This window comes from Gopherus flavomarginatus, chromosome 6 (genome assembly GCF_025201925.1).
Source record: "Gopherus flavomarginatus isolate rGopFla2 chromosome 6, rGopFla2.mat.asm, whole genome shotgun sequence".
NCBI lineage: Eukaryota > Metazoa > Chordata > Testudines > Testudinidae > Gopherus > Gopherus flavomarginatus.
In genome coordinates this window covers 91,843,709-91,857,706 of record NC_066622.1, presented here as the reverse complement: position 1 = coordinate 91,857,706, position 13,998 = coordinate 91,843,709, and the positions used below count along the sequence as shown (strand labels likewise).

The following is a 13,998-nucleotide window of genomic DNA, read 5'->3' as shown; positions in this document are numbered from 1 at the left end:
TGGAAACCTAATAGTCTTCTCTCTCTTTGTCTGTCTCTCACACACACACTTAGCGTTTGGTTAATTTAATTTCTTATATTAAATTAAATGCTGTTTTCAAATCTCAAGTGCTGTGAGGATTTCCCAGGTCAGCGGGATGCAAGGCAATTCTGTACACTTCTGCCTTGGGGAAGCCCTGGAGCATGCATAGTGTGAATACAGTAACAGCTGTGGGTGTAGCTGAGGTTGCCAGATTCCGCTGAGAACCTGGTGATCAACAATTTCTGGGAAGATTGAGGACCTGTTTTGGGTTGAGGGGACACTATTGTGAATCAGGGAGATAAGAGGGCTAACCTAGGAAAATGGTGTATGTTAGTTGGGCAACACTGAGCAATGGATGTTGCTGAGCAATGGATGCAGCTGATCTTAGGGTGGTGAGATGATCTACTGATTGTAGTTGGGGGAGTAGGCTGCAGAGCCGGGGCAAGAAGGGGTCACCCAGGACATGGCCCAACCACTTTTTGACCTGTCACAGCCCAAGTCAGGGCAAGCAATCCAGTGGCACCAGGGCTGGAAAGGGAGCAGAATGTCATGAGGGAACGGCCCTGCCTGCATGCTGCGGTGAGAGCCAATGGGCTGGAGCAGGGAGCAGGCAGCCCTAAGGGACAGGAACTGCTGTGGGATAAGTGCAGTGCTGGCTCACTCTCCAACGCCTCCACCTTTGGGCAGGACCAGGCCTCCCGTGAGTCACACCACAGTCCCACCACTTTAAATTGTGTCCCACAGCCCCTGAGTTGGAGGGAAAGAGAAAAAGCAATTGTGGATCATATTGGGCTAGACGGACGGATTGGGTGTTGTAGTAAGTATTCAGACTTCAGGTTTTATCCCTAAATCAATGCTGAAATGTTTGAGATTTCTCCACCACTGCTTATTAGTACATGAGAATGTCTTTATACTCTCCTAGCTGGAGTGTCCGTGAATGCTGCGGATCCAATGTACTACCTATAGCACTGAAAATTTGCCCCTTTAGCTTGTAATGACCTTCTGTAAATCTAATACTTTTGTTTGGAGATGGAAGTGGCGTACAAAATTATACTGTTCAGTGAAACAAGGGTTTTCCTCTGCTGTTCTTATGGAAATACAAACTGATGATATCACTTCATAACTGGGATGGAGGGAGAAAGATTGGGATGAATCACTTCTTTCCTGTTCATGAATCACTTCTTTGGTACTAACTACTGTAGAGGGCTTAGTACAAATACTAAAACCCAAAATTATTATTTCAGAAACCTGTTAACATTGCTAAGAAACAACAATATGATCATCTGTCACACAATTTACTAAACCCAAGTACCGAGTAAGCAGGCAAGTGAATACTTAAGGACAACCTACATCTTACACTATCCACATAATAAACATGAACATAAATATTCAGAGCTCAATTCTCCTCCAGCTGCCTTGTGCATTCCAATAGCGCACAGCAGCCAGAAAGTTGGATTAACTGGCTCCTGGAGGATTTCTGTGGTGTAAAGGGAAGTCCTCAGGTGGCATAGAGCTGGTGTAATGAGTCATTGAAATCCAGTACAAGGGGCATTTTTGAGGTGAGAGGGTATTGTGTGGCCAGGGCACCTTTATGCCCTGGTGATGACCAGAGCTGGACTGATCTCTTGTGGGCAATAGGGTGTAATTTAGGATATGTCTACACTACCCGCTGGACCAGCAAGCAACAATTGATCCAGCGGAGGTCATAGATTATTAGGGTTGGAAGGGACCTCAAGAGATCATCTAGTCCAACCCCCTGCTCAAAGCAGGACCAATCACCAAATCCCTAAATGGCCCCCTCAAGGATTGAACTCTCAACCCTGGGTTTATCAGGCCAATGCTCAAACCACTGAGCTATCCCTCCCCCCATAGAAGATTAGGGTTGGAAGGGACCTCAGGAGGTCATGTAGTTCAACCCCCTGCTCAAAGCAGGACCAATCCCCAGACAGATTTTTATCATGTCTAGTCTAGATGCAATAAATCGATCCCCGAGTGCTCTCCTGTCGACTCCTGTACTCCACCGCCACGAGAGGTGCAGGCGGAGTTGACGGGGGGTGGCAGCAGTCGACTCACCGTGGTGAAGACATCACGGTAAGTCGATCTAAGTATGTCGACTTCAGCTATGTTATTCACGTAGCTGAAGTTGTGTAACTTAGATCGATCTACCCCCCTACCCCCCATTGTAGACCAGGCCCAAGAGAAAACCCAAGGTTGCTTTCCACTGTGATCAGCCTTTAGCCAGCTCCAGGGTCAAGTTGCTACAAAGGAGGCTTAGAACGAAGTTTGCCCATCTGCTTCCTCAGCTGTGGAACCAGGCCACTACTGTTATCAACCATAAAGAAACACACATTTCATCAAACACAACAACCCTTAACTCTGATATGTGGAGTGGTTTTAAACTATAATTTGTGTATCTTGATTTTAGTAACTAATATTTTCTTTTTAAGGCTTACAGTAAAATGTGAAATACTATTAGTTAATAGATTTATCATTGGAAAGTAGATATTTTAGAATTAAGTTTCTTATAATAACTGTTTCCTGAGAGTGATGTACAGTGTGTAACATTGTCAGTATAAGATTTCAGAGATTATTGGATAGTTTGTCACAAATAGCAGGGTCTGCTCATGGAAGACAGAGAACTGTAATAATATAAGATTGCTAGTCAGACCGGGAAGTGTTGGTAGTGTTATGAACCTTATGTGCATATGCATAACTCTTTAATACAGTGATGAATGCAGTATGTATACCTACACAGATACATTATGGTCTCGTATAGCAAGACCATAGTTAAGATTGCATCCAATTTTTTTAACTGGGTCTGTAATTCAGTGTTGCACCTTTTTTTAGAGCCCATTTTTGTAAATATGCAATGGGGAATTTGAACCAAATTTCAATCACTAATTAATACATGTAATGAATGAGCTCTGCTGTGTATTTTGTGGTATTGGTTTTTTAGGACATTTGGGAAATCTGGAACACTGAAAAAGCCTGATTTTTCTACACAGTGCACATTTGTTGCCCACTGCTATTGCCTGAGCAGTATTACTGTGACGTCAAAGATAATCAGCCACTCTGCACTCACTCCCATCACTTTATTTGTATATTGAGGGAGAGTCACTATTGCCCTGGTTGCCCTGGCATTGACTGCCTTTGATAACTGATTTACCTCTGATTGCCCAGAACATGATTACAAAAAAGAGTCCCAGGAAGGACTATAAGGAAAGCAGGCTGAGTTTGGCTTATTACCTGCTGTGCTCCTCTGGGTTTGTACTGGGTAAGTAACACCATACAAAGGGTCATTGTGTGTTACTTTCCTCAAAAGGGTTACATGAAAAATAAGATACAAAATTCCAGCTCCTTTTCATGTATATAGCTTATCTGCTTCTTACAAATTGGCGGCTCCAGCTTCCTAAATACCCACTTTTTTAAAGGTGGGTATCATAGTTGTGAGTCCCTACTCCACTTTCTGTCACAGAGTTAAAACAACATGTCATTTAGAAGTTGCGGTAAAATGGACGTTACATTTTTAAACAACATATTTTGTTTGAATTTAGTTTCATTGCTTTCAATATATTGGTCAACATGGCACTGAGTGGTGAAATATGAAACTTCACAAAAATAACAATGGCAACAAATTAAACATTGAAGACAACAAATATATAAGTGCTTTATTATATAAAAAGATTTTATTTCTTTTAAAAACTAAGGAAATCCACAAACAAGTTTCATTTAACATTAGTTAAGGTTTCTCTCATCTATAAATTAAACAATGAAAAATTAGGAAATGTAAAGTTAAGGATTAAAAGGTTGCATAGTCAAACACTCTCCAGTTAGGAAATGACTGAATGAATATTGCCCATGTCAGTGCCCCTTGTGTGTATGAATTATGATACAGCATTGATTATATGACCCATATTATTTATTTTACATAGGACCCCTCTTGCTCTTCCTGATAGTCCCATTTTAAGCATAAGTTTTACATTCAGTCCTTACCTGTTAAAAATTCCTTTGGTCCAAGGTCAGCCTCCCGTTGTAAACTTTGCAAGTCTACAAACTGATCTTTTTTCTCACTTAGTTTAACCTGATACACTGCAGCTCAGATTCTGTACATGCACTCAAGCTTCAAATCAGGTAGGTGTTGAGGGAACAAACGCCTGTGAGAGTTTACTGTTTGGAACTGTCTGCCTTTATTTTGTAATTGCTGTAGGGCTATTTGGTACCCCACATCCCAGTTGCAAATGAGTGACTGTGGAAATGTGTTGAGTTGATTGTTTCTTTTTCACTTGTAAACGCTCTGAGAATTTTAATAGCAATGTTGCATTGTATTCATGCTGTACTCAGAAGCATAACTGAAATTGACTAAATAACGCCCAGACCAGGCTGCTAGTAAGCTTGCTGGTTTTTGTTTTGTTTTTTGTTTTCCTTTGCCTTTTCTGTACGTTAATCCAACTCTAAGGTTCTCTAATGTGCAGGTATTTATGGTTTCTGAATATCTACACTATTTTTCAGGTGTCCATTAAAGCTGCAAGAACCAATGTGTCACCCTCCCACACCTCCAAAAAACACTCACTCTCGCTCTCTGTCTGCCTCAGCTCCTGCAATCCTGGGGGAGAAATCTGCTAGTTAATGTCCCCCCCCCCTTTTTTTCCTGCTGTCAGTGCTTTAATCTCCATCTCATCATCTCTTTCTGTTATTACCACCAATAGTTTACATAGCACAGTAGTTTATTACAGCATTTACAAACACAAAAAAGCCCCATACTCTGAAAAATTTACAGTCTAGATAAGTCAAGAATAACAAACACAAGATAAAATATCCAGTAATGGCTAAGGAGTTGGGAGCCTGGTGGTTACTAATTATGAGCAAAAGGCAAGGAGAGGCTGCCCGAAGAGATGAGAGGAGGAGAGAAAGGATGCTTGGCCAATAAGACTAAGACCTGATGCAGTTTTACAGCCATATAGCTTCATTGACAGAGATGTTATCCCAGATTTACAGTGATGTGAGATCTGAATCAGCCCCAGGAATAGTGTACTGGGCATCAAGAGCAGCATGATATATATATGGCACATAGCTGATGATGGGAAACAGAGACAAAAGGAGCAGCTGATAGAAGAGAAGAGCACAGGGAGCTGGAGTGTGAGTAGGGGGAAACGAAAGCAAAGATGTAGGTAAGAGCAGAATTATATATGGCAGGGATCGGCAACCTTTGGCACGTGGCCTGCCAGGGTAAGCCCCTGGCAGGCTGGGCTGGTTTGTTTACCTGCTGCGTCTGCAGGCTCTGCCGATTGTGGCTCCCACTGGCTACGGTTTGCAGCTCTGGGCCCATGGGGTGGTGGGAAGTGGCACGGGCCGACGGATATGCTGGCTGCTGCTTCCCGCAACCCCCATTGGCCTGGGACGGTGAACTGGAGCCAGTGGGAGCCGTGATCAGCCGAACCTGCGGACGCAGCAGGTAAGTAAACTGGACCAGCCCACCAGGGTGCTTACCCTGGTGGGCCGCGTGCCAAAGGTTGCCAATCCCTGATGTGTAGTCTCGTAGATGACTGATCCAATGTCTACTGAAGTCAGTGGAACTTTTTCCATTGACACAGTGAGCTCTGTAAGAGGTTGAATTTGATGCTATAGAGAAGAGGAGCTACGATATGTCTGTGCTGTAATTTGGCCCATATATTAAATAGTTACCTTGTTTCAAGGTCCTGAAGTTCCACCAAATCCATGGGTCATCAGTGTTCTGAGGGAGCTAACTGATCACATGAGAGCAATTGTTGGCAACGTTAGTGTTAGCCAGAGCTCATGACGCTGGACAGCTGCCAATCCTGCACAGTTTTAATGGGAGGCAATCAAGGTAGCAAGATTTTCCCTGAAGTCAGCTGGTGCACTCAACAAATATTCAGTCCTTCTGATAGAGTTTATCCCCTTCCTAACCTTTCACCAATGGCAGCATAAGGTTAATTTTGATGGCTCCCAGTGGACCTGCCCAGAGTTTGCTATGGGTGGGACAAGATCACAGCTTTTTCCCCAGCCAAGCAGTAGGAATGTGTATAGAGAGCTCTGCTTGACAACATTTAAGCAGTCATGAAGGCAGACAAACAGATTACTCAGCTGCTTGCCGCTCTGCCGGAGAAATTTGAGGAATGCCTTGCACATATGGGGAAAAAGAGACACGCTGGAAATTCATTAATCAAATAGCACCAGCTTAGAAAACTCCAGCGTGATGCTTTAAAACAATTAATTTACAAAACCAAACCTAGAACTGGCAGCAGCAGTAACAATAACTCCTTTCCTTCTCCTAGCCATGGCGGCCTCCCATAATCAGACAGAAATTAGAACGTGGCCTTACAATCACTCAAACAGCTACTGGTTAAAAAGAGATTCACAGCTCCAGAAATTAATTAGAATTAGCTGCTGAGGAATAAAAAGTGTGTAGGAAGAAGCCACTTTCCAATATAATTGGGAGCATTTTGAGGATCAGTCTTTCAACCCTGAAAGATTCATTAGCTGATAAAAACATTAAAACTAAAATACTCAAGTGATGTTCCAACACAGGGACTCACTATGGCCTGGATTCAGGAAAGCATCGCTAGTCAGGAAAACAACTGAGCATGTACTTAAGAGATTCCCGATTAGGGTTAGATTTAAGCACATGATTAACTTCTTTCCTGAATTAGGACATAAGACAGATCTCTCTGCTAAATACAGCTACTCCATTTGTGATAGGAGAGATGGCTGGCTGGACCAACTGCCTCAGAAGGATTTGGACTTAGCAGTTACTAGTCTCATAATGTGTTAGGCGTTTTGTCTGAGTGAGCACAACTGCAGGAGTGGGCTCTCTGTTTGGCTCACCAAACCAGTTCTAAGGGACTGATTTGCCTCATCATTGTTAATGTTTGTTTACATTACCGTGGCACCTGGAGGCCCCAGTTGAGATCAGGACCCCATCGTGTAGGCACTGCACAAACACAGAGTAAGAGTTCTGTCTCAGAAGAGCTTCCATTCTAAACAGAACTACTGAGCACCCACAATAAAGTCACCAGGAGCTTCAGGTGCGCGTTGCTTGTAGCCCCATCTGGTTTGTGGGTTGTGTGCATTTTTGCTTTAGGAAGCGGGGCAGCTGTGATTTGTTAGCTAATTTACTACTCAGGTAAAGATCTAATTATTTTTTCCCCAGATCTTTCAGAAATTCAAGATGATGATGATGATGATTATTTTAATTTCTTGAGTTTCAGAAGTCAAGCCATGGACACAGGAAGAAAGGAAAGAACTTCAGTGGGAGTTTACCCGAGTGAGGAATCAAGCCTGGACTCTGTGCATGCAGTTTCTGTACCAGTTTAATGAAGTATGGGAATTGATAGAATGTGTTAGAAACTTCAGACGTCTTACTTCCTCTGCGTGCCCCATCCAGGTCTCATCCCACCTTTTCCAAGTCATTATCCAAGAATGTCAGAGAAAGCCCAAGCATCCCTTTCGCTCCCACTTTTGCTTTGGGGGAGGTGGATGGGGGGGGAAATAGGAACACTGCACAAGATTCACACATTCCCCTTGGATGAGTCTGAACTAATTTATTCATTGACTCTGTGATTAGTTAGAAATCAACAGCTCCATGCTATGGTGTGAAACTGATGATCACTTTTCTATTCTTCATACAAGTGGAAAATTTGATTTGGCCAATCTCGCATTACAGAGATGCATGCTCTTCATGGGCTGAGTGGAATACTAGGCAGTCATGAAGTACCAGCCTCATCTCCAGAGACCTTTAATCCCTGACAAATCTTTTCTTCTTGAAAGTAACTGTGGGTGGTCTCCCTTTTTTCTAGTTTCAGCAAATTTGGTACATCACTTTCTAGTTATGCAGCTGATGCTCATGTTTGTATGAATAGCTATTAAAAAAAGGAAGATCAGATGTTTGTTGTTTCATTTCCAACATAAATCAAACTTTGTATTCACATTTCAATTGTAGTTTAGCCACAGGAATAGCTTTAGTATTGCTAAGTGTCTGGAGACTATTGACTACAGAGACATGTTTTTAAGCAGGCTATAATAGTTTCTACAGCTGTTAACAGTTCATAGAAGAATGGAAGCATTATTCATCAGTGTTTAAAATGTGCATGACTTGCATTGCACAGAAGTCAGTTTGGAGAATGTCAGAATTTTTTTCTGAAACTCTGCCAGGAAAGTCTTCAATAACTAGAGAAATTCTTTTCACTGGTGAAATCAACATGCAGCACATTGTGTTGTTATAATTGCTTAGAGCTCACCATGAAAGTTGTCTTTGTATGTGTGGATGTACAGCTAGTACTGTTTTGTTTTTATTTATTCTGCATTCTTTATTTTAATGTTCTTTCCTTTTTTCCAGACCAGAAAGATTGTTATTGAGCTCTTCACAGAGCTGAAATAATGCTGTGTGTTAAAAAATGTTAACAATTTGAAGAAGTTATAAAAATTTATAAGTTGGCTGAGTACTTAGGAAATTTCTGCATATTTTAATATAAATAGGTAATGCAAATGTTTGTTCTTTGCGTTTAGAGGTGGGTCTCGGTTTTCTGAAAGGTTTCATATTTAAATTTGATTCTTTGGATTATATTAAACTCAAACCAGTATTTTTACATGTTGCATAACTGAAAAACGTAATCACAAAAGATACAGTGCTTACATAGTTAATAGTGAATGTAATACAGTCACAAAGTTTAGCATTAAAATGTAGACTGTGAATAGTATCAGTGTTTGAACAATTTCATTAACAAATTTAGCGCCTAAATCAATACCCATTGAAGTCAATGGGAGTCTTTCCATTGACTTCACTGGATTTTGGATTGGGCTCACAGAGAATAAGGCAAGCTGTATTGCAACTGGATGCTTATTATAAAATAGTTTTCTCTTTTATTTCAATATTAAATGCCAAAGGCTGTTGTCAGATACACTGGTGTAAACCCAGAATAACTCACTGAAGTCAGGGGAGTTACTCCAGTATTATTTTGGTGTTAACTGTGCCCCCAAAGTTTATTAATAATTTAAACCACAAAATAAAAGCAAAAATCTTTAAAAGAACAGAAGGAAGAGAATGGAGAGAGGAGAAAGGCAGTAATAAAGGGAAGAAGTGTGTAATTAAATAGAATGTGAGAATGCAGGCAGAGATCTGAATGATTATTGACAGACTCAATAAATAATAACTGTCTGAAATTTTAAAATGTGTTTCTTACCATGAACATACTGTGTTGTGTTTGAAGCAAAATTACATGTGTGCATCTGGAACTTGGACTGAAAAGTTATGTTTGTGACGCTGGCAGTCTGAGTGCTCAAGTAAGTCTTAAAATCAGTTCCCACGCTGCTTTAGAAGGAAAGATTTAACTTTAGGAATATGAAAGTTCTTTGTATGTCTGTTAAACTTAAAGAAGGTGATGGTAGGTTTGCTGGGGTCCCATACTGCTCACATCATAAATGTCTCTGGCTGGATTGAGAACTGACAGCAGGAGACTCAGAACAGACTTTTTCATCTCAGATATACAATTTTCAGCCTGTAAAATGCTTCTCCCTAGACAAGGTTTCAGTCTCTAGTGCTGAGTAAGATGGGTTCAGTAAGCTTTCTTTTAAGAGAGCGAACATCTGGGACTCTAAGAAGCCTGGGTGGGAAGTGGTTAAAATTTAGGAATTCACCTAGATTGTCTTACTCGGTCCTAGATGCAAGCAGCACTTAGGGTATGTCTACACAGCTGCCCCATTGTAGCCCTTCAGGCTTGACATACTGCTGCCTACCCTGGGGTTAGGTTGGGTTAACTACACTGCTTCTGGGTGTGGATTTTTCACTCCCTGAGCAACATATTCAAGCCGACTTAATTTTCTAGCACAGACCAGGCCTTAGAATTGAGAGAAGTGGAAACCACAAGGAATGCCATGGGCAAAGAGGTCATAAGGAGAAGTGGTGCAGAGAAAGCATCACATTAACTGTGGCTGAAGGAGAATAATTAATGTTCTTGCAGCAAGGCTGTGGAAGGGAATTTTTTTTTAAAAGAAGAATTTCTGATTTGTAACCAGACATTGTCCCTTTAATTTACAAATCCGATAATGCAGCAGTGAATGTTAATACTGAGCTGGGGATAGCTTTGGCATATTGGCTGCCTTGTATCTAGCAGCAAAGGCAGGTTTAGGGTGAGGGTTTGAGAAGTGGCAGCGGAACAAACAGCTGTTGGGAGCTAACTGGTCTGCAGATAGTTGAAGTAAGACTTACAAGAAATGGAGATAGGTTATGCAGAGCTGACAATACAGTAATGTTGTTTTTCTCGTATGGTTGGTCAGGGATTTTTTAGAAGCTTTTGTCAGTGCCACCTTGCCTAGCCAGAGTACTAAGGAGGGAGGTAGCAAGGGCTGATTTAGAACGTTGAGCGGAGGAAGCTTCATAGGGACAATTAAGGGATGGTTTTGTCTTGTAGGTGACATAGGTTAGCTTAACAGGGAACATAAAGGAGATGTGATTTTTATACTTTTTTGAATGAAGGACACAATGGCAGTTAAGCTAGTTAATGACCTGCAGTGTCCACTAAGGATTAAAACTCCCACGAAAAGTTGGTTCCTGGCTAAAAGCCAATGTAACTAACCATTTAAGGCCCGATATTGTCCTAATATGCAGCCCAGGCAATCCCATTGAAGCTGGTGGCCCAAAGGCTCAGAGTTATTGAGAAGCACACAAAAGACAAACCTGTGTGATTTCCTAGCCTTTTCTTTAGGGATCAGACAAAACTGGAAGATGTTACAGTACTTTAAAGGGCCTGCTCAGTTCGTACTGCTCAGTGTTAAGGTAGAACACTATTGCCAGTTGTCAGTTAACTCAATAGATAACTGATTATGATTTTGAAAGAATATCGTGAAAATTAGGTTTCCATAATAAATGAAGCCTTTAAAGTTCATGTTTATAAAGCTGAACTCAATTCAGATATATGATTTATGAAGAAATTCTGTTGCTCATTCAGAGCTTTGTGAGTAGTCTTCACTGTAACATCCATCTTAGGAGTCAAACATGTTGAGTTTTATGGAGTCCAAGGCCAGAAAGAATCATTGTGGTCATCTAGTCTGACCTTCTGCATAACACAGGCTAAAAAATTTCCCCAAAATAATTCCTAAAGCTTATTTTTTAGAAAAACATCCAATTGTGATTTAAAAATTGTCAGTGATGAAGAATCCACCACCATGCTTGGTAAGTTGTTCCAATGGTTAATTACTTTCGCTGTTAAAAGTCTGTCTTATTTCCAGTCTGAATTTGTCTAGATTCATCTTCCAACCATTGGAGCATGTTATACCTTTCTCTGCTAGACTGAGGAGCTCATTATTAAGTGTTTGTTCTCCATGTAGGTATGTATAGAATGTGATCTAAAGACTCTTTATCTTCTCTTTGTTAAGATAAATAGATTGAGCTCCTAGAGTTCAGTCTCTATAAGGCACGTATTCTGATCCTTTAATCATTCTCATGCTCTTCTCTGAACTCTCTCCCATTTATCAATATCTTTTTTGAATAGTAGGCACCAGAACTGGACACAGTATTTCAGCAGCAGTTGCACTGGTTCCAAATACAGAGATAAAATAACCTCTCTGCTCTTACTTGAGATTTCCTCTGTTTATGCATTCAAGGATGACATTAGCCTTCTGGTCACAGTGTCAGACTGGGAGCTTATGCTCGACTGATTATATCATGACCCTCAAATCTTTTTCAGAGTCATTACTTCCCAGGACATCATCCCCATTGTGTAAGTATGACCTATATTCATGTGTACATATAGGAACACAGTACATTGATGTATTAAAATGCATATTGTTTGCTTGCACCCACTTAGCAGGTGATCCAGGTCGCCCTGTACCAGGTTGCTCTGTCCTTTTTTTAATGTATCATTCCCCTGATCTTTGTGTCACCTGCAAACTTTATCAGTGATGATTTCCAGGACATTGATAAAAATGTCAAATGATGTAGGGCCAAGAACTGGTTCCTGCAGGATACCATTAGAAACACACTCATTTAATGATGAATCCCTATTTACAGTTACATTTTGAGACCTATTAGTTAGCCAGCTTTTAATCCATTTAATATGTGCTATGTTAATTTTATAGCTTGCAAGTTTTTTAATCAAAATGTCATGCGGGTACCAAGTCAAATGCCTGTCAGAAATCTAAGTATACTGCATCAACACTTTTACCTTTATAAACCCAATTTACAATCTCATGAAAAAAGTTAGTATGACAGAATCTATTTTCCATTAACCCATGTTGATTGGTATTAATTATATTACTTCTTCAATTCTTTATTAATTGAAACCCTTATCAGCTGCTCCATTATCTTGCTGAGTATTGATGTCAGACTGGGAGGCCTGTAATTACCCAGGTCATCTTGTTTACTCTTTTAAAATATTGGCACAACATTAACTTTCTTCCAGTCTTCTGGAACTTCCCTTGTGTTCCAAGACTTATTGAAAATCAACATTAGCAGTCCAGTGAGCTCCTCAGCCAGCTATTCTAAAATTCTTGGATGCAAGTTATCCGGGCTTGCTGATTTTAAAATGTCTAATTTCAGAAGCTCTTGTTTAACATTCTCCTGAGATACTAGTGGAATGGAATGAGTGTTGTCCTGTTATATGACATCATCCGTTCCCCCCTCCCAAATATGGAACAGAAATATTTATTGAACATTAACAATTTGTGGCCTCTAATAGGTAATTACAATGGAGCTGGGAGAATCTACAGTCCTTATATGGCCCCCATCACCATAGTGTCTGGCTAATTTATTCTTTAATCTCAGAATGCCCTGTGATGTAGGGAAGTTCCATTTTACAGATAGGAAACTGAGGCATAGAGAGATTAAATGACTTGCCTAAGGTCACACAGGAAATTTATGGCAGAGCAGGGAACTGAACCTGGGTGTCCTGAGTCCCATGCTAGCACTCTAATCATGGGACCTCCAGTATATCTGCAAAAAAGTTACCACTGAGTGCCTTAATAAGGAGTGTATCTTCAAGCATTAGTATGAACCATAGTAGACAGAGAGATCAGCTGAGTGCAAGAGTCAGCAGAAATCTTCCTATAATAGTTGACAGTAATATATCAAATAATGGGTGTGTATATAAAATGATTGATTCAGTAAAAGGGGGGATTACATTCCTAGAATATTTTTTGCTTGGGTGTGTGTACCGTAGTTTGAAAATCATCATGGCAAATATTATGCAGAACCAGATCTTGTCAATAGCAGTTATTACCTTTCCTACAAGCCACGAGCATACAGTGCATAAGCAGAATACAAATGTATTTTACTAAATTTCATTACCATTTTTTCAGATAAATCTTAACAATAATATCAAATTCCCACCTTCTTTTGAAATGATTGTGTGCCACAGCTGGATGATCTGCTTGTTATACTTGTTTATACAAGAACAGTGGGCCATATTCTCAGCTGGTGTAGCTCCCCTGAAGTAATCACATAGCAAAAAGAAACTCAGAGCCTACTGAAGGAAGCTCTTGATGGAAATTGGGCATTTTGAATCAATAACGTACATGGTCTGGAGTGGGTAAGAGAAGGTGCAGGTTTGTGAAGGGAGTTGCCAGCATCGCTGCTCCTCAACTTTCTCAACACATTGACTCATTGACTAGAACTTCAGAAGATCCCTCCAGAAAGAAAATGCCATGATGAAAGTGAAATAGACTAGATGTGCTTCGAGATAGATCAGGAGAAAAAAGTTGATGCACAGAATTAATACATAGATATTACCCATGTTTCATGTGTTGGGGAATTTACCAGAAAAAGTCAAAACCAAATTAGTGGTATATGCTTTTTCTTTTAGACACCAGGTAGTTCTGGGCTCTCCTTCTGTAGATATGGTGGTTTTTACGCCATGATGACTCAGCCAGCATGGACTATGTGGATCATATCCAAGCTTGTTTTCTGGTTTTGTTTTTTAATTATTTTAAAAAGTGTTTATCTTCCTTCTCGATGTGTAGAAGCTTAAG

At 40.5% G+C, this 13,998-nt stretch overlaps 1 long non-coding RNA gene across 1 annotated transcript in view; it reads left to right on the top strand.

The window, feature by feature from the left end:
- LOC127053508 (uncharacterized) overlaps positions 1-9,260 on the top strand; it is a 29,140-nt gene extending 19,880 nt beyond the window's left edge. Inside the window, exon 3 of the long non-coding RNA XR_007775065.1 lies at positions 7,199-9,260. This is a non-coding gene — a long non-coding RNA (uncharacterized LOC127053508). The remainder of the gene's footprint in view (positions 1-7,198) is intronic.
- Positions 9,261-13,998: the final 4,738 nt, after the last annotated feature.